Source organism: Solanum tuberosum, unplaced genomic scaffold (genome assembly GCF_000226075.1).
Source record: "Solanum tuberosum cultivar DM 1-3 516 R44 unplaced genomic scaffold, SolTub_3.0 scf00049, whole genome shotgun sequence".
NCBI lineage: Eukaryota > Viridiplantae > Streptophyta > Magnoliopsida > Solanales > Solanaceae > Solanum > Solanum tuberosum.
The window spans coordinates 539040-560093 of record NW_006238974.1 but is presented as its reverse complement, the minus strand read 5'-3'; positions in this window follow the sequence as shown (position 1 = coordinate 560093).

The following is a 21054-nucleotide window of genomic DNA, read 5'->3' as shown; positions in this document are numbered from 1 at the left end:
GCTATCAACATGGACTTCATCACAGGTTTACCTCGTACTCGCAGACAACATGACTCCATTTGGGTGATTGTTGATAGGGTTACTAAGTCTTCTCGCTTTTTGGCGGTCAAGACTACAGATTCGGCGGAGGATTACGTCAAGCTTTACATTAATGAGATAGTTAGGTTACATAGGGTTTCTTTGTCTATCATCTGAGATAGACATCCTCAGCTTACCTCTCATTTCTGGAAGTCATTTCAGTAAGGTCTTGGTACTCATGTTAATCTTAGCACAACATTTCATCCATAGACGGATGGTCAGGCAGAGCGTACCATTCAGACCTCAGGGGACATGTTGAGAGTTTGTGTGATCGATTTCAAGGGTAGTTGGGATCATCACCTTCCTCTTATAGAGTTTGCCTACAATAATAGCTACCATTCCAGTATTCAGATGGCCCCTTATGAGGCATTGTATGGGTGTAGATGTAGATCTCCAATTGGTTGGTTTGAAGTAGGTGAAGCAGCCTTGATAGGGCCAAATTCAGTTCATGACGCTATGGAGAAAGTGCAACTCATTAGAGATAGACTTAAGAAAGCCCAGAGTCGCTAGAAGTCCTATGCAGATGTAAGGAGAAAGGAATTAGAGTTCCAGTATTGTTTTACGTAAATTCTTCATAAATTCAGAACCCTAGCTATGTAGTTTTTTTAGTTCATAAATTACACATGCTAGGTCAATTATCTCAGTTATACATGCCTCAGATTTGAATGTCTCATTATCAGTACATTAATGTTGCATTCCCAGTTTGCATGACAATATTTTGAGCTATCCAGGATTACAAAAATTCAGTCATAAATTTTTAATTACATAATCAATTGGGAGTAGCTTAACACCGAGTGGACTAGGTTCAGTCACCCTCACAGTCCCAGAACTACATTCCCCGTAGGTAAATACCTTCTGTGGGCATTATAATTAGTGATCACGCTAGTCATGCCTCTATACCTATGGCAGGGTATATTGGGTCCTCTCGATGGGGTGTATACATCAAACTCCATATTTAGCTCATGTGGTTTTATGTCGGTTATTAGTAGCTCCCTTACAGTCAGATTTTATTGCATTGACCATGTTATCAATTACAGTGAGATTTCAGTCTTAGTATGTTATAAACTTGGTCATTGCATTCAGTCAGTTCATGTTCAGTATAGTATCATGCTTATCTCTTATCATTGGCATAGAGCGGTTCCCGATCTTCAACTCAGCACTATCAGTGGCGAGTCCTCATTCTCTGAGGATGACATACATTTTTCCTTTGTTTTTTGTTTTAGTTTCAGTTTTTGCTAGATTTAGCTGGGGCATGTCCCAGCACTTCTAGTCAGTTAGAGGCTATTTTCAGACATAGTTAGTTTTAGCTTTAGTATTTGAGTTTGCCTTTTCAGTTGTTGTTAAACTCACAGTTTTCATTTATTTAGACAGTATATGGGTATTCTCCATTATTTCAGTTTATCTTATGACTTAGCTTCCGCACAGTATTTCTTTACGTCAATTTACTTTAGTATGCTTAAGATATGCCTGCAGGGTTAGCTAGGGGTCACTTATGATCCTAGGTCCCGTGTCCGCGTCCTAGGGTAGCTTCGGGGCTTGACAACCCACTTCAATTTCAACCCTCAATTGTTAATTACAACTGTGTTTGAAAAACCCGAAAACTAAGAAAAGAATATTTCTTAATATCCAAAGGCTAACTATCAAATTAGGATAAAGTTTTTTTGTTTCAAATTCCAATATTCCACATTCTAACCTTCCTTGCACCTCCTCTCTCCTTTGGGCTATTTATAGTTTCTCCGAAACTGGCCCAAGATTCAATATGTGACTCACTCACCGACGTTAGTCAGGCTCACTTAACTCGTTCACGAATCATCGTTTGCTCTTTAGCTCTCCCTTCATCTTCTTCAGGCTTCAGGTGTTTGAGACTTCATTGGTGAACTCGTTAAAGTCAGCCTTTCACATCCGGCAAATCACCGATTACCACCCTGTTCACCATTTCAGCTTTCATTTACTTAGAATTATATCACGTTTGGCGATGAACTTTAGTTCGCCCAGTCAACTTCGGCGATGGACTTTAGCTCATCCAATCTATTTCAGTTAATTGTCATTTCAACTCTAGTTTACCGACCTGCCTTGAATATTTTCAACTTTGAACACTGTCAACTTCGGCGAGGTCGGGCCAATTGGCGGACCTACCCTTTTGGTTAGGCTACTACTAGTTGGGAGTTTGTACTTCCTTCAATGTTCTTGGCCTTTTTTCATGCATTCATCCTTGTCGTGTCTTTTAACCTTCATAGCTACAAATCATTAAAATATCATCAAAATAGAATATAAATAGGCATTGAGGACACTAGTTGTTGAAAAAAAAAGGCCTCAAATGAATGGAAATCTACCACTCATCAACCATTCACCAATGGATCTCTTTCATCCATTGGGTCCTAAAAGAATCTAAGTCTCCAATTCATTTTCACCCAATTATCTAGGGTTTCATGAAAATCTCCATTGGTCCTATTTATTATGATTCAATTATTTATATTCAATCTTATTTTAATTTTCATGATTTAATTCAATTACTTGTTTTTCGATAGTTTTTATATGGACTCATGCCTATGCCTATTTTATGAACATTAATTATGAACATTGCTTATTAAATTATGAACTATATATGATCATGAATTTGATTAAGGATTTATTCATGTTTCATGAAAGGAATGATTAGTGAACTATGGATGCTTTTGAGATAAGTATCAAATAATTGTGAAAGATTTTCTCACATATAAATAAAATAAGGATTTAGATGCTTAGAAAGGTACGTGTCTATTATGAAAGTTTTATGAAATCATGATTTGAAAGGAGCTACTTACTAAGAACTTATGATTGGATTGGTAGTCTAAATTGTTTCTTTTCCAAGTATTTTGATATGAATATGTGTAAGACTTCGGAATATTTAAAAGGAAAGAAGGCCAAAACGGGCTACTGGTTGAATTTTATGAGACCAATCTACGGTTCGTAGGAAATTGTACGGGTCATAAACTAGTCTCATAGGAAGTGGTAAAATTATTTTGATATTCAAGCCCCAAAAACTCATTTGATGATTGACCAGGACGGTCCGTCAAATATTCTATGGATCGTAGGAAGGTCCTGTAGAAAGGTTCTAGACTTAGTAAAGTTTTGGGGTTAAAGTGAGTTCTACGGTTTGGATCAACAGACCATAGGAAGTCCTATGGGCCATAGAAAGGTCTCATCAAAGTTGGATGAAACTTTGGGGTGCAGTACATGGTCTACGGTTTACATGTATGGTCCATAGAAAGTTTCGACCATAGGATTGACTCGCAGTTATTTTAAAGGGTGTTTTGGTCTTTTCTTATGCACTAAATTCCTATACTATGTCGCTTTTCCTATAAATAAGCCCCTATAATTGGTTTTTATTCATAATCTACTCATTCCCAAATCATTCTCCCAAAATCCCCTCAAGATTTTCTCTCTCAAGGAGCAAGGAAGAAGGAGCTAGGGTTCAAGCTCAAACCTCCATTTCACCATTGATTGTAGGATTTGATTCATAAGGTATGTAGGGCTTCATCAACGGGTTCCATTCATCCATTGAGCCCCAAGGTTTCTCAATTCTCCAAGTCAAATTTCAAATCAATTGATTATGGTTTTCATTCTATTCTTCATGGGTTCAATTGGTGTTGATTCAATTGTTCACTTTTGATCTTATTATGATTTTTTTGACATCATTACATGTTTTCCAATCAATTACATGTGAACACATGTATTGATCATGATTTTGACTATGAACCCTAATTTTTCATGAATTTATAAGAGAAGCTAGGAGTCTATGAATGACGTATTTATGAACTTATGCCTGATTTATAAATTTATGTAGGTTGCTTTAAGGTTAGAATCAATGAAGTTAATTTTTTTTTCATAAATTAAGGAATCATGGTTAGGTGAAAGATTTTCTCACTTGTGCTTGATTCATGATTTAATGAGCTACTTTATTATGTTTTAAGCTTGGATTAGTAATTAAATTATTCTTCTCCATGTATGATGATGACTTTACGAAAAATGACTTGGGATTTAACTTAGCACCGAGAAAACCTTGAGGTGAAGGCTCAAATAGGGTAATCTCTAGTAGCAACCTCTAGTTCCAGACTACGTTCCCCGGTAGGTTTACCTTAAATGGACTAGCTAGTGGATCCACATAGCGTATGACATGATACGGAGTTCTACCTTGCCAAGCAGACTCTCCCTTTTTGGTGTTGGAGTTGCATCAGATTCTATGTATAGCTTCCATGGTCTATTGTCAGTTAAAGCTAATATCCCACAAAATGAACTAAGTTACTTTCAAATATTTAATGAGGATTTCTTTATGATTTTAAGATGAATTGACCATGTTCATGATTATGATTCTTCTTTAAAGATTTTACTACGTTAAGCTTGATCATGCATTTCATGTTTTCAATTATGTCCTCTTATGATCATGTTTCACGTTTTAAAGCATATTTCTCATACTTAGTACACTCCATGTACTAATGCATATGATAACACTCAAATCACCCTCCAAAACCAATTAAAAGAGTGAGCCATCGTAGTCAGTAAAAAACCCAACAAGGACTCGGTGTCGAATCCCATAAGAACTGGTATATCGTGGAGAATTTTGTATCAAGATATTTTGACCTTTAAATCAGCTCATTTGCAATAGTAAGAACAATTGGGTGGATGGTACCACTAACTTAATATAAATCTTTTGTTATCAATTATCACAATTTTTTTTTAAAAAAATAAAAAATAAAACTTGCTAAATATACAAATCCTATTCCTACTAAAGTTCATAATTCAGAACATCTCCATAGGAGGTGATACGAGAAAGGTGTTAAGACCCAAAGAATTGTTGACTATATCTAACAAGCAATCTAGGGGTGCGGGGATTGGATATCAATGTCACATACGAGTGATTGTGCTACTCTATTGTGATAAGCATACATGAATAGGCCAAGTCATCTTCAATGACACTAATAATATTTCGATCTCAAATCATCAATGCCTATAATCTCCTTTTGGTCTCATCTAAATGCCAATCCTAAACAACCCAATACTTTACTTTATCCTCACTTTAAAGAATAGGGCAAATAGATCCGACTCATAACCTCTCTTTTCGGCAAGATACATACATCAAACCTAAATTGCTAGTATTGAACTAATTACCCACTCCAATCAATCTCTTTCGAGCATCAATTAACGATCGAAAGTAGGAATTAAGTTTGCAACCTTAACCCTCAAGTTAATCTCATGGTAGTTAGACCAAATTCATGCATGAACAACAACAAAACAAAGCATAGCACAATACCCACTACATTAAATCAACACCCAACCCCATTTTAGCACCCCCTAGGTCTTGGGGTTTTAGCCATCATCATAAAAAGTAAATAAAATATACCTTTCATGAAAGAAACCATGGGTAACTTGAAATCAAGCAATTAAGAGTATATCCACTTTGGATTTATCTTCAATTTATCAAATTCAAGCTTCAAATTGTAAAACCCCAAAAACTAGAAAAGTGTTCTTTCAAAAGTAAAGTGTTTCCAAACTCTAACTCAAAACTCTATTAATTGAACTCAATGTCCCAACTCCCTAAAAAATGTTTCCTTTGGGCTAGTTATACTTTCCTAAAATCCACTTCGTAACCGACTCAGCAACGTTGGTCAGGTTCGCCAAACTAGATCGGCAACTCGCCCCTCACTCTTAAGCTCACCTTGTGATGCTCTAGACTTCAGGTGTTTGAACCTCAGTTAAAGAACTCGATAGAGTAAACCTTTCACGTTCAGCGAATCACAAATACTACCTTAGTTCACCGTTCAACCATTAAGGCTTTGCCTTGCACACTGTCACTTTAGGCGGTGTGCATCAGGACTGCCGTTCTAACTCAGCCCATCACCTTTTCTACTAAAGTTCGCCGACCTTCTTTGGTAGACACAAGTTCTATGCACTGTAAATTTGGGTGAGGTCGTACTCAGTTCGCGATCCGCCCTTCATTTTAGGCGATCAACAATTTTCACTTTGCACTTCTTTTTGTATTTTTGGCCATTCTTTCAAACTTCAGTCCTTTCCTTGTCCAATTGCCTTCATAGCTGCAAATCATCAATATTTGATTAGAAAATGACAATGTTAGGCATTGAGGACACTAATTAGTGAGCTAAATGGACCTTAAATGAGTGCAAATCTACAACTCATCATCACCCTCAACTTAAATATTTGTGTGTCTTCAAGTAAATTAAGAACACAATAAGCTCAATAAGGGTGTCTACAACAATACTCAATGAGAGATAGAATGCAAGAGTCATAGCAAGATTACTCTCAACAACATGTTACCCTAAATCATGATAAAAAAGCTTCTAATGATGACTAGCTAGTCTGAACACAAGCTCAAGCTAACTTTAGCTTCTTGTCTAGTGCAAGAACATGTTTCAACAAATGCATTCAAGTGCCCTTACATCAAGAATGATTTCATTCTCTCTCAAAGAAAATAAACAAAGGTAACAAAAATCAATGCAGCTCTCACTCTCCCAAAAGATAAATACATGCAATGTTTGTCCCATAGGTTTGCCTATATTTTTCAATCATAACACAACCTGGTTCATGTAAGATCTCAAGGGTATTTTAGGGTGGTAATGGGGTTGAGGGTTAAGGCATGGTCAATTTGGATTGGGGGCTTATACCTTTTCGAAGCATTGTTTCAATCATCATCACCTCTTCTCAAGTTCATTTTCTTCTTCTTTTTTTTCATTGGAGATCTCAAATCTTGACTCTCCACCCAATTTATTTGGAACTCCCCTTTATTTCATTTTCATTTTCCAAGCTATTTCAATCAAATAGATGATCTATACACACATTTTTTTATAAGGAGGGGTTCCTTCTTTTTGCAAAACTTTCATATTTGAGTCTCATTTCATCTTTCTTTGACCTTCACTCGGCTTTCATTCATCCTTCCTTTCTACACCCCCATCTTAGATTTTGGCCTAAGTTAGCTGTTCAAAGATTGCAATGCTTCAAAAAGGATTTTGTTTTGTGAAAAGGTAGGGAATATTTGGATCAAAAGGCTTCTTATGGTTGTAAACAAATAAGATTGGTTCCAATATGGATACAAGGTAGTCACAAAAGGATTTATGGATAATTTGATTTCGTCATTGAATTTTTGCCCAAGATCATGTCTCAAATTTTACCAAGAATCACACAATTGGACAAAAACGGTAAATTCTAGGACTCCACATGCATGATTTCAAGAAAAACCTCACCACACATGGCACTTTGAAATACACTCATTTAGCACATCCCGAAAAGATCAAAAGTGAACGTGTCATGTCCATGCAAGGGTCATATCAAAACGTAGCTAGTCAAAAAAAGATTCAAAGAGATCCCTCAAAGGTGTAACCACATAGATTTCATTCTCGCAACACCTACACTATGCATCATGCTCATCATGAGTACTATTAAAGACATCAACATTGAACAAAATTGATTCTTAAATTGTTATCAATGAAAACTTTAAGCATATCAAGATTTGAACTCATGGGGGTTGCAACATCAAGGGAGAATGAGATAGAAGTAAAGAAATACAATCTAATATCAACATTAAACTACACTTGTTCGAAATACAAAATAACAAAATACAAGAAAAATGGTAATATTAGCATGACGGCCCTCACCCCACCAAAATAGAATGTAGTGTCCTCAATGAAAAATAAATAAAAGTAGTGGGAGGCTGAGAGAAAGGATCCCTCTGACAGGCTATGCCTTTAGAGCACTCTCATCTGGAGTCTTAGGAGCTGAAGTCTTAAAAGGGGCATCGATGCCCGACAATAGGATCACTGGAGGTGGCATGTGAGGCTCAACCAGAGCATCAATACCCGTCTCAGCCACATGATGTTTGGTAGAGTATGGAGTGACTCCACTAGACCCAACCTCTGAAGTCTCTCAAAGAGATCTCTCTAGTGCAGCCTGAAGAATAACCTCCTCAGTCTCATCGAGCTCAATTAGTGTCTCAGCAATCCCGTTCTCTTCAACTCTCATTTCCTCTTCATCACTCTCTTTAGCCAACTCCTCCTCGGCCCTCTCACTCTCATCATCAGCTACAATCCCCACATCCACAACAACCTCAAGCACAATAGATGAAGGCACAAAACTAGGCATCCTGGGCACCTATGGAAGGGAAACCTCACCCCAAAGCATATAGAGGTCCATAGAATGTAACTGGACCACCTATGCCCTCAACGTAGCAACCTTAGTCATCAAGGTGTCTAAACCACCAGAACTACCTTCGACCTTCTTTCGAGCCTCTATCATAACATTCAAGTCATCAAGCCATCAAACCTCAAAGTATTGCGCGCAATTGTCCCCTCACACTTTCCCATTGTCTCAATCATAGGAGACAACACATTCTTGATGTTCTGGTCGATTACTTGGGGCAACTCCTTCTCAACCAGGCAACTCTCACATTTGATGAGCGGGCAAGGCTGCCCATCTGATATATTAGTGCTTGGGTCAAGGGGGACGGGAAACATGAGAGGAAGGAGGCCTTACAACAGTAGTAGTAGCAGGCTGTACAGGCGCAACAACAGAATTTCCATCAGCAGATGAGAGTTCGAAAATACCTGCCTACTCCACAGAAGGAACATGTTTGTTGGTCTCAGGTTACAGAGTAGAAAGGTCAACCACTAGAGTGGATTCTGTTTGTGGCGGCTTCCTCCGAGCCATATAATCTCTCAAACACTCGACATCGATCCTCTGAATTTTACTGGAGGAGACTTGTGTAATCCTGACATCAATTTTCCCTCGGAAGGGAACTCACGCTCTCTCACATAAATGAGTAATGAGCACCAGGAAGAGAAGAGATGTACGCTCTTGTCTGACCCAAAGAAATATCTCTTCCATAAGTATGCCCCCAACATTTATCTTCTCCCACTCAATAATAGAACCTACTGACACCGTCTTTGGATATCGCAGTATTGATTCGTTCTAGGACGGCATCACATTGCTACTGACAAACCTGAACCAGTATCTCGCTATAATGTTCAGGTCCTTATTTTCTATCTTAGCACCTTCATCCATCCAAGAAGGTGGAAACTCACTTGAAATTAGAGGGGCCAACCACCCCTTCAGTGCATCCAATGTCTTTGTTATTCGGGTCTTGTATTCATTAATTTTATTGTCTGGGGTGCCCAGTACATTGTTAATTTCAGTGGCATGACACTGAACAATTTTGCCTCGCATTTTAACTTCATGGAGTGGCTTCCAAACTATTCCCTTAAGATTTTACGGAAATTCCTTGGCATAGGTATCATAAAACTCGTGTACCCACTTTGGTACATACGGTTACCTGTCCTTTGTGAACTGCTCCAGTTTGTGGTATTTGATTGCCGCCCATTTTATAGGATACTCGCTCATGACTCCATCAGTCGAGAGTCCGCGCTCCACTAAAATGGTTCGTTCCCCTTCTGCTTGAGCCTATTCAAAACCCTTAGAGCTATATTCGAGAGAACGCGAGAAGTAGGATTTAGATCTTGTGGGGGCAACATAATTTTTAATTGGATATTCACATTCTTTGTAGCTATGTGCTTCCGTACTTTCTTACCCCCATTGGTAGGGGTCTAAGGATTGGACTATTGTGTCTGAGAAGCCCCAAAAGGCTCGTTCAATGAGACTCTTTTTATCTATTTTGAAGGAGGATGGGAGAACTCTCTCTCTCCTATTCATTATCAGAGGAGTCAACTTGTTTACCTTTGGTTTTTGCCATCACCTGCAAAGCACACATTCAAAGAACTTTTGAAGGTTAGTTGCATTTGAACACGAATTGAAACACATTTCAAAAATACTCCTAATGCTCTCCTAACAGGAAGGCGAATCACCGAATAGGATCGGCGAACTCTGGTAAGCTCACCGAATTGGAAAGTGTCAAATTACTCAAGTCTCAAACATAAAAGCGAAGTCAATGCCAACTCTAAAATTCCCCGAGTTGGTTTTGGTGGTCTAAGATAACTTCACCTAAATTGACTGTACAAAAGGGAAAGTAACAGGCATCAAAGGCGATGTCCTCTCCCACTCGACGATTCACCAAATGGGTTTGGCGGACTAAGATAATCCTGCAAGATGGAACAGTATATACCTAAGGCCATGTTCATTGCAAAGAAGGTGAGTTGGGTCGTACTAAACAATTCACCTAACTTCTTTTGTGAGCTAAGACAAGCTTGCCGAACATGAAGTTTCATCCCAGTGCAAATTTTTCACATAGAAACCAACACACACACAAAATACTAGTTCCCTCCCCCCCTAACATTACAATCAACCTAGATGCTTTTCTACATATGGGTACTTATATTTCCCCCATTTCTCACTAAGCATTGCACTAATTGATGATTTTCCCTTAAGAAAGTAGTCACCATGTCGATCATTAGGCATAATCAGGCAATTGGGTCAACATTGATCTACTCAGACTTCATTCACTTCAAATTAGGCACAGACCCAAAAAAATAATTAATTTAATTCTGCAATTTAACCGACACAAGCACGATTCATCATTTGCACGGACATTCACATGTAAAATCACATGGCACAGTTCAATTCTAACAATACAATGCAACCCATCGAAATTAGGCACTTAATATTAGTTAAGGGGCTTAAGCCCACACCCTATATGTCTTCTAAACTCAAAAACAACAACAAGAAGTTGAAACACCAACCTTAAAGCCAAAAATAATTAAGAAACTAAGGGATTGGGGTTTGGTTGACACGAACTCCAAGAAAATGCACTCCTAGCACCTTCAAGACACTCACACTAGATTGGCAAACACTCAAAATGCATGATGTAAGAGAAAGGAATTAGAATAGCTCTCAGATTTAAAAGGTATTGATTTTTGAATTAGAAAAGACCCTTGGCCTTTTTATGTTTGGCCCGTTCAGCGATCATGACTAACGTCGTTGAACATGTTCAGTGAATTGCTTTGAGCTTAAGCTCGCCAAACAATCATGAACAAACACCAAACATGAAGGCTGATTCGGAGGACCCGATGGAGTCCGCTTAATGCACTTCGGTGGATCGCTCTTTAGAGTTTTGATCGCTTATCTTGATAGTGCACTTTTCCATGAGGAGGACCCTAAGTCTAAACCCCAAGACCCCAAGGAAACCATGAGGCTGCCCAAAATGGGGTGACCTACGGAAGAGGTCCACACCCCGTGGATGGCCTCCGTAGATCATGGCCCCCAAAACAGACCACAAACACGAACCACAGAGGGGACAGTATGGTCTGTGACCCCATCTATGGTCCGTGGATGGGGGTCCGTCAATTGGACTTGTAATTTGTCAATGGTTCCGCCAAGTGTAAGGGTGGATTGGTAAATACACCCCAAGTCCTAATAAGTATTTGGACGGTTATTTTAAGTATATTAAGATAATTTAAGAGTATTAAAACATTGAAATACTACTTTAGATTTCATTCTTCAATTTCCCCAAATGAAACCCCTCCCTCTCCAAATATCTTCTCTCTAGAACTCCATTGGAGATCAAGGTCAAGTTCAAGCTAGGGTTGGGGATTTCAAGGTGTTTCTTCTTCAATTTTCATGGGGAATAAATAGAAAGGTATGGTTATCCTTCATCTAGGGTTACCTTTCACCCTAGAGTCCATCCAAAATAGATTTCAAAGTTTTCAAGTTTCTCAAAAACCCTAGATTTTACTCAATCTCATGGGTTCCTTCATCCAATGTTTTCAAATGATAAATTATAATTTTATTGATGTTTAATTGATGATTTAAGATGAAAATACTCTATGAACCCATGATTTGTCTCAATTCCTAAATTATGACTTATGAAGTGGGTTTGATGATTATGAATGAATGTTGATAGATTATGCCTAAATTTCTTTGGGTTATGGAATTGTATCATCATCTATGACTAAATGTGGTGAATTTTTGGTGAATTGAGGATTTGTGATCATAGCCTTGAAAGGGCAAGTTTAACCTAATTACTTGTTGTAGTAGAATTGTATTAGAGATGTTGATCCACTTGAAAGATGGAGGTGTTTAATTACTTTGTATGTTGTGATCATGTCCTTGAAGGTATAGTGTGAGGAATTGAAGTATTATCATGATGTTGTATATATGAATGTGATGTGGAACATGTGTGTGATCTAAACGAATGAGTTATGATCTTGTTTATAAGCTAATTGAGTTAGGATTGAATGTTATCTCTCTAATAACACTTGTGAATGATGATGGTTACGTGAAAGGCTATTCTCATATACACACACACTTGAATGATAAATGAATTTGATTCAATGATAATGTTAATGATGAAGTACTTATTGAAAGGCTATTCTCAATTGTACTCTAATGATTGTGAATGATGTGTTGATTGAAAGTATATTCTCGATCTTGCACTAATGAATGATAATGGGATTCTTAGATGAAAGGCCATTCTCATCGTTGAATCTATGAGCTATCCAATGAATGAATGTTGGGTTTGATATGGATGCCCTCACGTGAGTTGAGGCAGGGTGTCTAGTAACAATCTCTTATCCTTTAATGTTATAAATGTTAAAATACTCTATGGGAATGTAGGCTAAGCACTGAGAGGATATTGAATGAAATGGAAGCCCTCACGTGAGTTGAGGCGAGGTATCAAGTAGCAATCTCCTTGTCCCTTAACTATGTGCCCACATAGCTCTAGCTAGTGGATCCAATTAAGCTAAATACCAGTTTATGTTAGGCCAGTAGACCAATCCTTACGATGTGGGACAATACATCGGATTCCATGATCTAGCTCTTATGGTCTATGTCGGTTAAATGCTTATTCCCATCATGTGAGATGTGATTATAGTTTCTTGAGGAGTTCTATGAAGTGTGGGTAGTAGTATGAGATGCTATCCATACATTGTACGAGTGGGCTTCGAGAGGGATATAGTGAGTTCTTTGTGTCTTAGTGACTAAATGTATGAAAGTCCTCAAAATGCATGAATGTGTCCTAAATGAACCTAATGAAGAATGTTGGCTTAAAATGCTTAAATGTAAAGATGCATGCTATACTTGGATAGTATTATGAGTTACTTCCTTGTCATGACTTTTGAGTTTGAATGTGCCTTGTCTAGGGTGATTTCAAAGGAGTACTTAGTGTGAGTAGTAGTATGGGATGTTACTTGCACATTGCACAAGTATGACTTAGAGATGTCTTAGGTTTGGTCTTAATGTGATGATGTGACTCATGTAATGTTTATGTCTCTTATATGCTTTATTGTGTAAAGGTGGAAATGATGAATGGTAAGTTCACTTTTGGTGACCTTAAGGTGGTACTTTAGTGTGGGTGGTGGTATCAGACGCTATCCATACATTGCACAAGTTATAGCTTGAGGGTTGCTTGAAGTGGAAGCTCAAGGTAAAGGTAAAGGTTTATATGAGATTTTGCTCAAATGTGAAAATGTGACTTGTATGTTGGTGGTGACTTATATTATGCCTCTTTTATAAATGTTCATGAAGTTTTACTAAAATGGCATCTTGTATGGTTTCTAACCAAAATGTCCCCTTTTAAGCATGTTTTTGCATGGTCATCATACTTAGTACATTTTTGTGTGCTAACCCATATTTCTCTTATATTTACTACAAGTGTAGGTTCCGGCAAGTGATTGCATTCTCTAGTGAAGATTGGGATTAGACTTCTTCCAAGACATCTTTTGGTATGTCCTCATAGATCGAGGACAAGGACTTTTAATGTTTCTAGTTCTTTTATGTTTTGAGACTATTGTTAAGACTTGAATTGTAAAAGGCGGTGACCCTATCTTGTTTAATGCTTTTTCTAAGATGGCCATGTGAGACTTTAGTATTCTGCTGCTTTATAAATGAATGTCTTTAGATTGTATTGTTTTTTAATAAAAAGATTTAATTTCGTACTATTTCTATTACCTATGCGATGAATGAATGCTATGAGGCTTGTATATGACCCCTTCGGGGTCGAGTACGCCGTGTTACGACTAGGGGGTGCTCTCGGGTCATGACAAACATGGTATCAGAGCACAAGGTTTTGGGAAAGGTTTTTAGAGTAGAGTCTTGTTAATTGGTGTGAGTGGCGACACATATTTGAGCGAGAGGCTATAGGACGATAGAAAGTTACACTTCTTTCATATTCTTGAAGTCGTGCCTTAGAGTGTAGTTCTATAAGTGTCCTTTTCCTAATCCTTCTCTTGTGTTTATAAGATATGAATACAAGAAGTACGCCCGCAAGGAGTGTGCAAGAGGAGAATGTGAATGAGGGAGTTTCTCCCCAAGATCCTCAAGGTTTTCAAGGTGGCCAAGTTCCTTAAGACAACCAAGTTTCGGTGGATCCCCCATCCATGACTAATGAGGAGATTAGGTCAGCTTTTCTAACCTTAGCCCAATCCATGACGGCTCAAGTGAATAGATATGTGGGGCTTAGAGTGAATGATATTGAGAGTACTATGGCTTCTAGGTTGAGAGACTTTGTGAGTATGAATCCTCCGATTTTCCTAGGTTGTAAAGTGGGAGAGGATCCCCAAAAGTTTTTGGATGAAGTGTATAAGATAGTCAATGCTATGGGGGTGTCTTCCAGGGAGAAGTAGAGTTGGCTTCCTATCAATTGAAAGATGTGGCCCAAGTGTGGTTCACTCAATGTAAAAGTAATAGGCCTTTAGAAACGGGTCCTATAGAATAGGAAGAGTTTAAGAGAGCATTCCTTGGTAGGTACTTTCCCCGGGAGAAGAGGGAGGTTAAAGTAGAGGAGTTTATAAACCTTAGGCAAGGGAGCGTGAGTTTGGAGGAGTATTCCTTGAAGTTTACCCTATTGTCTAAGTATGCTCCATCCTTGGCGTCTAACCCTAGAGATGAGATGAGTCATTTTGTGACTGGTGTATCCGACCTTGTTAAGGAAGAGTGTCGTACGGCGATGCTTCATGATGATATGAACATTTCTAGATTCATAGTGTATGCTCAATCTATTGAGGAATCCAAACTTGAGAGGAAGAGTAGAGAGTTAAAGAGGGGTAGATCCGATGAGCAAGGTCAACCTAGGTCCAAAAAGGGGTTCTCCAACCAAGATTATTCAATGGTGAACAATGATAGGGTGTCTAACCCTAATTTCCAAGGAGGGAATGGAAGTGGTTCTTCTTTTGAGAGGTCTAAATGTGCTAAGTGTGGGAAGCAACATTTGGGTAAGTGCCTTGCCGGCACGGATGGGTGCTTTGGGTATGGAAAGAAGGGTCATAAGATGAGGGATTGCCCAACACTCATGGCAAAAGGAAGGGAGGATAAGCAAGTTTCTCTTGGTGGCCCGGATCCTAATGCTCCAAAGAGAAACCATTTCTATACTCTTCAAGCTAACAAGGACAAATGAGCTAATCCGGATGAAGGTACCGGTAAGTGATAGTTCCTTTTTGGTTGTGAATGTATTATTGAGATTCTTATATTGTTTTCATGTTAGCCTTAGTTGGGTTTTCTCTTAAGTGGGGGATAGTATGTTGAATAGTAAGGTTGTTGAGGGTTTTGATATCCTTATCTCTTTCCTTCTATTCCTATTCAAGCTTGAGACCAAGAGTTCCTTGTAGCTTGTCCATGTTTTGGAGTCATGTGTGATATTGAGTTTCCATGGTCTCCTTATGTTATGCATGTTCTAATTGAATTCTTGTTTAAATGAGAAAATGAGTTTTCATGAATAGTGCTCCTCATATGAATATGCATCTATGATGAGTTGCCTAAATATTTCATGAGTTGACTTATTGAACATGCCTAAATGTGTTTTTATGAAGAAGTTGCATAATGTGCTTTTATGAGAAAATTGCATAATGTTCCTAAAGATGCTGTGATGAGCATGATGTGATTTGGAGAAGGAAGTTCCTCCAATGTAATGAGAAACGATGAAGTTTTGGTGCATAATGAGTTTGTAGAAGTAGTTCCTACCTACTTTGTTTTGCATTGAGCTTTTTGATGAGGAGTTGATGTTTCCTCCTATGTTTATATATTTATATTGATGTTGCATGATGGTGGGCTGCATGTTTTGAGTCGTTAACCCCTTCATGTGTTTAAAGTGTCATTCGAGGACGAATGTTCCTAAGTGGGGGATAATGTAACGACCCTAAAAATGAATAAGTGAAACTAGAGCCTAACGTGTGTGTGTTAGAGTTTGGTGTGAGGTTTGATGGTGCTTTATGTTGTCCCGAGACATGGTTGAGGTGTTTAGGGGTTATACGTCAAGGTACGACCCCCCAAGTACCACCCTAAGGGACCTTGAGGAGGACCCTAAGTCTAAACCCCAAGACCCCAAGGAAACCATGAGGCTGCCCAAAATTGGGTGACCTACAGAAGGGTCCACGCCCCGTAGGTCCATCCACGCCTCGTGGATGGCCTCCATAGGTCATGGGCCCCAAAATAGGCCACAACCATAAACTACGGAGGGGACAGTACGGTCCGTGTATGGGGGTCCATCAATTAGACCTGCAATTTGTCAATGGTTCGGCCAAGTGAAGGGGAGGATTGGTAAATTCACCCCAAGTCCTAATAACTATTTGGACGGTTATTTTAAGTATATTAAGATATATTAAGAGTATTAAAACATTGAAATACTATTTTAGATTTCATTCTTCAATTTCCCCAAATTAAACCCCTCCCTCTCCAAATATCTTCTCTCTAGAACTCCATTGGAGATCAAGGTCAAGTTCAAGCTACGGTTGGGGATTTCAAGGTGTATATTCTTCAATTTTCATAGGGAATCAATAGCAAGGTATGGTGATCCTTCATCTAGGGTTACCTTTCACCCTAGAGTCCATCCAAAATAGATTTCAAAGTTTTCAAGTTTCTCAAAAACCCTAGATTTTACTCAATCTCATGGGTTCCTTCATCTAATATTTTCAAATGATAAATTATAATTTTATTGATGTTTAATTGATGATTTAAGATGAAAATACTCTATGAACCCATGATTTGTCTCAATTCCTAAATTGTGACTTATGAAGTGGGTTTGATGATTATGAATGAATGTTGATAGATTATGCCTAAAATTGCTTTGGGTTATGGAATTGTGTCATAATCTATGCCTAATTGTGGTGAATTGTTGGTCAATTGAGCATTTGTGATCATAGCCTTGAAAGGGCAAGTTTGACCTAATTACTTGTTATAGTAGAATTGTATTAGAGATGTTGATCCACTTGAAAGATGGAGGTGTTTAATTACTTTGTATGTTGTGATCATGTCCTTGAAGGTATAGTGTGAGGAATTGAAGTATTATCATGATGTTGTATATATGAATGTGATGTGGAACATGTGTATGATCTAAACGAATGAGTTATGATCTTGTTTATAAGCTAATTGGGTTAGGATTGAATGTTATCTCTCTAATAACACTTGTGAATGATGATGGTTACGTGAAAGGATATTCTCATATACACACACACTTGAATGAAGAATGAATTTGATTCAATGATAATGTTAATGATGAAGTACTTATTGAAAGGCTATTCTTAATTGTACTCTAATGATTGTGAATGATGTGTTGATTGAAAGTATATTCTCGATCTTGCACTAATGAACGATAATGGGATTCTTAGTTGAAAGGCCATTCTCATCTTTCAATCTCTGAGCTATCCAATGAATGAATGTTGGGTTTAAGATGGATGCCCTCACCTGATTTGAGGCGGGGTGTCTAGTAACAATCGTTTATCCCTTCATGTAATGAATGTTAAAATACTCTATGGGAATGTAGGCTAAGCATCGAGAGGATATTGAATGAGATGGAAGCCCTCACGTGAGTTAAGGTGGGGTTTCTAGTAGCAATCTCTTGAGATGGATGCCCTCACGTGAGTTGAGGCGGGGTATCTAGTAGCAATCTCATTGTCCCTTAACTATGTGCCCACATAGGTCTAGCTAGTGGATCCATTTAAGCTAAATACCAGTTTATCTTAGGCAAGTAGACTAACCCTTACGATGTGGGACAGTATATCAGATTCCATGATCTAGCTCTCATGCTCTATATCGGTTAAATGCTTATTCCCATCATGTGAGATGTGCATTATAGTTTCTTGAGGAGTTCTATGAAGTATGGGTAGTAGTATGGGATGCTTTCCACACATGGCACGAGTAGGCTTCAAGAGGGCTATAGTGAGTTCTCTAAGTCTTAGTGACTAAATGTATGAAAGTCCTCTAAATGCATGAATGTGTGCTAAATAAATCCAATGAAGAATGTTGGCTTAAAATGCTTAAATGCAAAGATGTATGCTATACTTGGATTGTATTATGAGTTACTTTCTTGTCATGACTTTTGAGTGTGAATGTGCCTTGTCTAGGGTGATTTCAAAGGAGTAATTAGTGTGAGTAGTAGTATGGGATGCTACTTGCACATTGCACAAGTATGACTTAGAGATGTCTTAGGTTTGGTCTTAATGTGATGATGTGACTCATGTAATGTTTATATATCTTATATGCTTTATTGTGTAAAGGTGGAAATGATGAATGGGAAGTTCACTTTCGGTGACCTTAAGGTGGCACTTTAGTGTGGGTGGTGGTATGGGACGCTATCCATACATTGCACAAGGTATAGCTTGAGGGTTACTTGAGGTGGAGGCTCAAGGTAAAGGTAAAGGTATATATGTAATTTTGCTCAAATGTGAAAATGTGACTTGTATGTTGGTGGTGACTTATATTATGCCTCTTTTATAAAATGTTCATGAAGTTTTACTAAAATGGCATCTTGGCATGGTTTCTAACCAAAATGTCCCTTTTTAAGCATGTTTTTGCATGGTCATCATACTTGGTACATTTTTGTGTGCTAACCCATATTTCTCTTATTTTTACTACAAGTGTAGGTTCCGGCAAGTGATTGCATTCTCTAGTGAAGCTTGGGATTAGACTTCTTCCACGACATCTTTTGGTATGTCCTCATAGATCGAGGACAAGGACTTTTAATGTTTCTAGTTCTTTTATGTGTTGAGACTATTGTTAAGACTTCGATTGTAAAGGGTCGTGACCCTATCTTGTTTAATGTTTTGTCTAAAATGGCCATGTGAGGCTTTAGTATTCTGCTGCTTTATAAATGAATGTCTTTAGATTGTATGGTTTTTTGAATAAAAAGATTTAATTTCATACTATTTCTATCACCTATGCGATGAATGAATGCTATGTGGCTTATATAACACCCATTCGGGGTCGAGTACGCCGTGTTACGACTAGGGGGTGCTCTCGGGTCATGACAACCTTATTTAATGTCGAGGTACGATATATTGCTCAAACTCAACAATCATTTTTATGGTTCAGAATGGTGTCACTAGGCAAAGTTCCCTTTTGCCTTAGATTTATATGATTGATAATTTGACTCAATTGGTCTCCAGCTGCTTGATAGAAACTGAGTGTGAAGTTACCAACTGAGATAAAGTGGAGAAGTCATTTTTTTAAATCCTTCAACACCATATAAGACCCTTCAACCATGTTGTAGATCCTTACAAGCATGTCTTCCGTATAGCTTCCTTCTAACCCAGCTGGATCTTTTGGGCATGGACAATCATGGGGAGGCATGTATCTATATTTGTCTATCTCCCTATGTCTCTAATTTTTACCCTCCAAGTCTACCCACCCACTATCTCTGTCCTTGTTCCAACCTTGGTTCCCACCTTGTCGTTGATAATTGTTGTGAGAAACCCCCACTTGATTTTCCAAGTATTGAACTTTTTCATTGTATAATGCATCGAATTTGACATTATCCGGGCACTGCCCACTATTGGTTCCAACTGCATTCACCGACTTGGTTCCACCTTTCATGAAATGTTTGGACAATAAATCAATTTGAGTCATCATTTTGGCCATGTTTTCATCTCCCTCACTGTCCCTCAAACCCACATTTAGAAGGGACACTTGGTCCTCCCAAGTGTTCCATACTTGGCTGACCTTGGTCATATCATCTAGAAACAAGGCAACTAAATCATACAGTTGTCTCATCAATCCATCATGGACTAATTGATTAGCCACACTTTTATTGACTGAATCAAGGCTGTAATAAAACTATTGCAGCAGAAAATTGTTCGGGACACCATGGGTTGGACATTGGAAAAGTAGCTTCTTGAACCTTAGCCATGTTTCATGCAAAGGCTCACCTCCAACACTTTTGAAATTTTGGATTTGGAGATGAAGCTTAACCATCTTCGAGGGTGGAAAGAATATTTCCAAGAATGCCATAGTTAGCTCATCCCACGAAGTAATAGAATCATTTGGCAACTCTGACAACCATCTTGTAACCTCTGTCATTAAATAGAACAGGAATAGCCTCAAACTTATGGATTCTTGGGAGATATTCTTGAATACAAAGGGTTCACACACCTCGTTGAAGTTCCTAAGGATCTCTGGGGATCCTCACGAGCTAGACCCCCAAAATTCCTCTCATTTGGAGCAAGTGTATCATAGTTCTACTGATGTGAAATACCATCATCCCGGTTATAGAAGGTATTTAGATTACTCCCATGGTTTGAATGATATTAATGGGCATGTCATTAAGATCACCCATGTTTTCATTTTGACCATAGTGACTGTCATTGTCACTGATTTTGTCAACCTGCAAATCAGCCAACAACAACACCAAACAACAAATCTACTACAAATAAAACCAAATTTAAATCTAATTTCTCAATTACAAATCTCAAAAACCACTCCCCGGCAAGCGGCACCATTTTTGATAACGCTAAAACCACCCTCAAAAATTAATGAAAAGATTGAGTGATCATAGTCAGTAAAAAACCCAACAAAGAGTCGGGGTCGAATCCCATAGGGAATGGTATATCGTGGAGAATTATTTATCAAGAGATTTAGACATTAAATCAGCTCATTTGCAATAGTAAGGAAAAATGGGTGGATGGTACCACCAATTTAATATAAACCTTTTGTTATCAATTATCACAATTAAACTAAAATTCAAACGAAATCAAGAGTTAACAAACAATCTAGGGGTGCGGTGATATACCGTGAGTTTAGTGTTGATATACCGTGAGTTTACGGTATTTCTAAAAC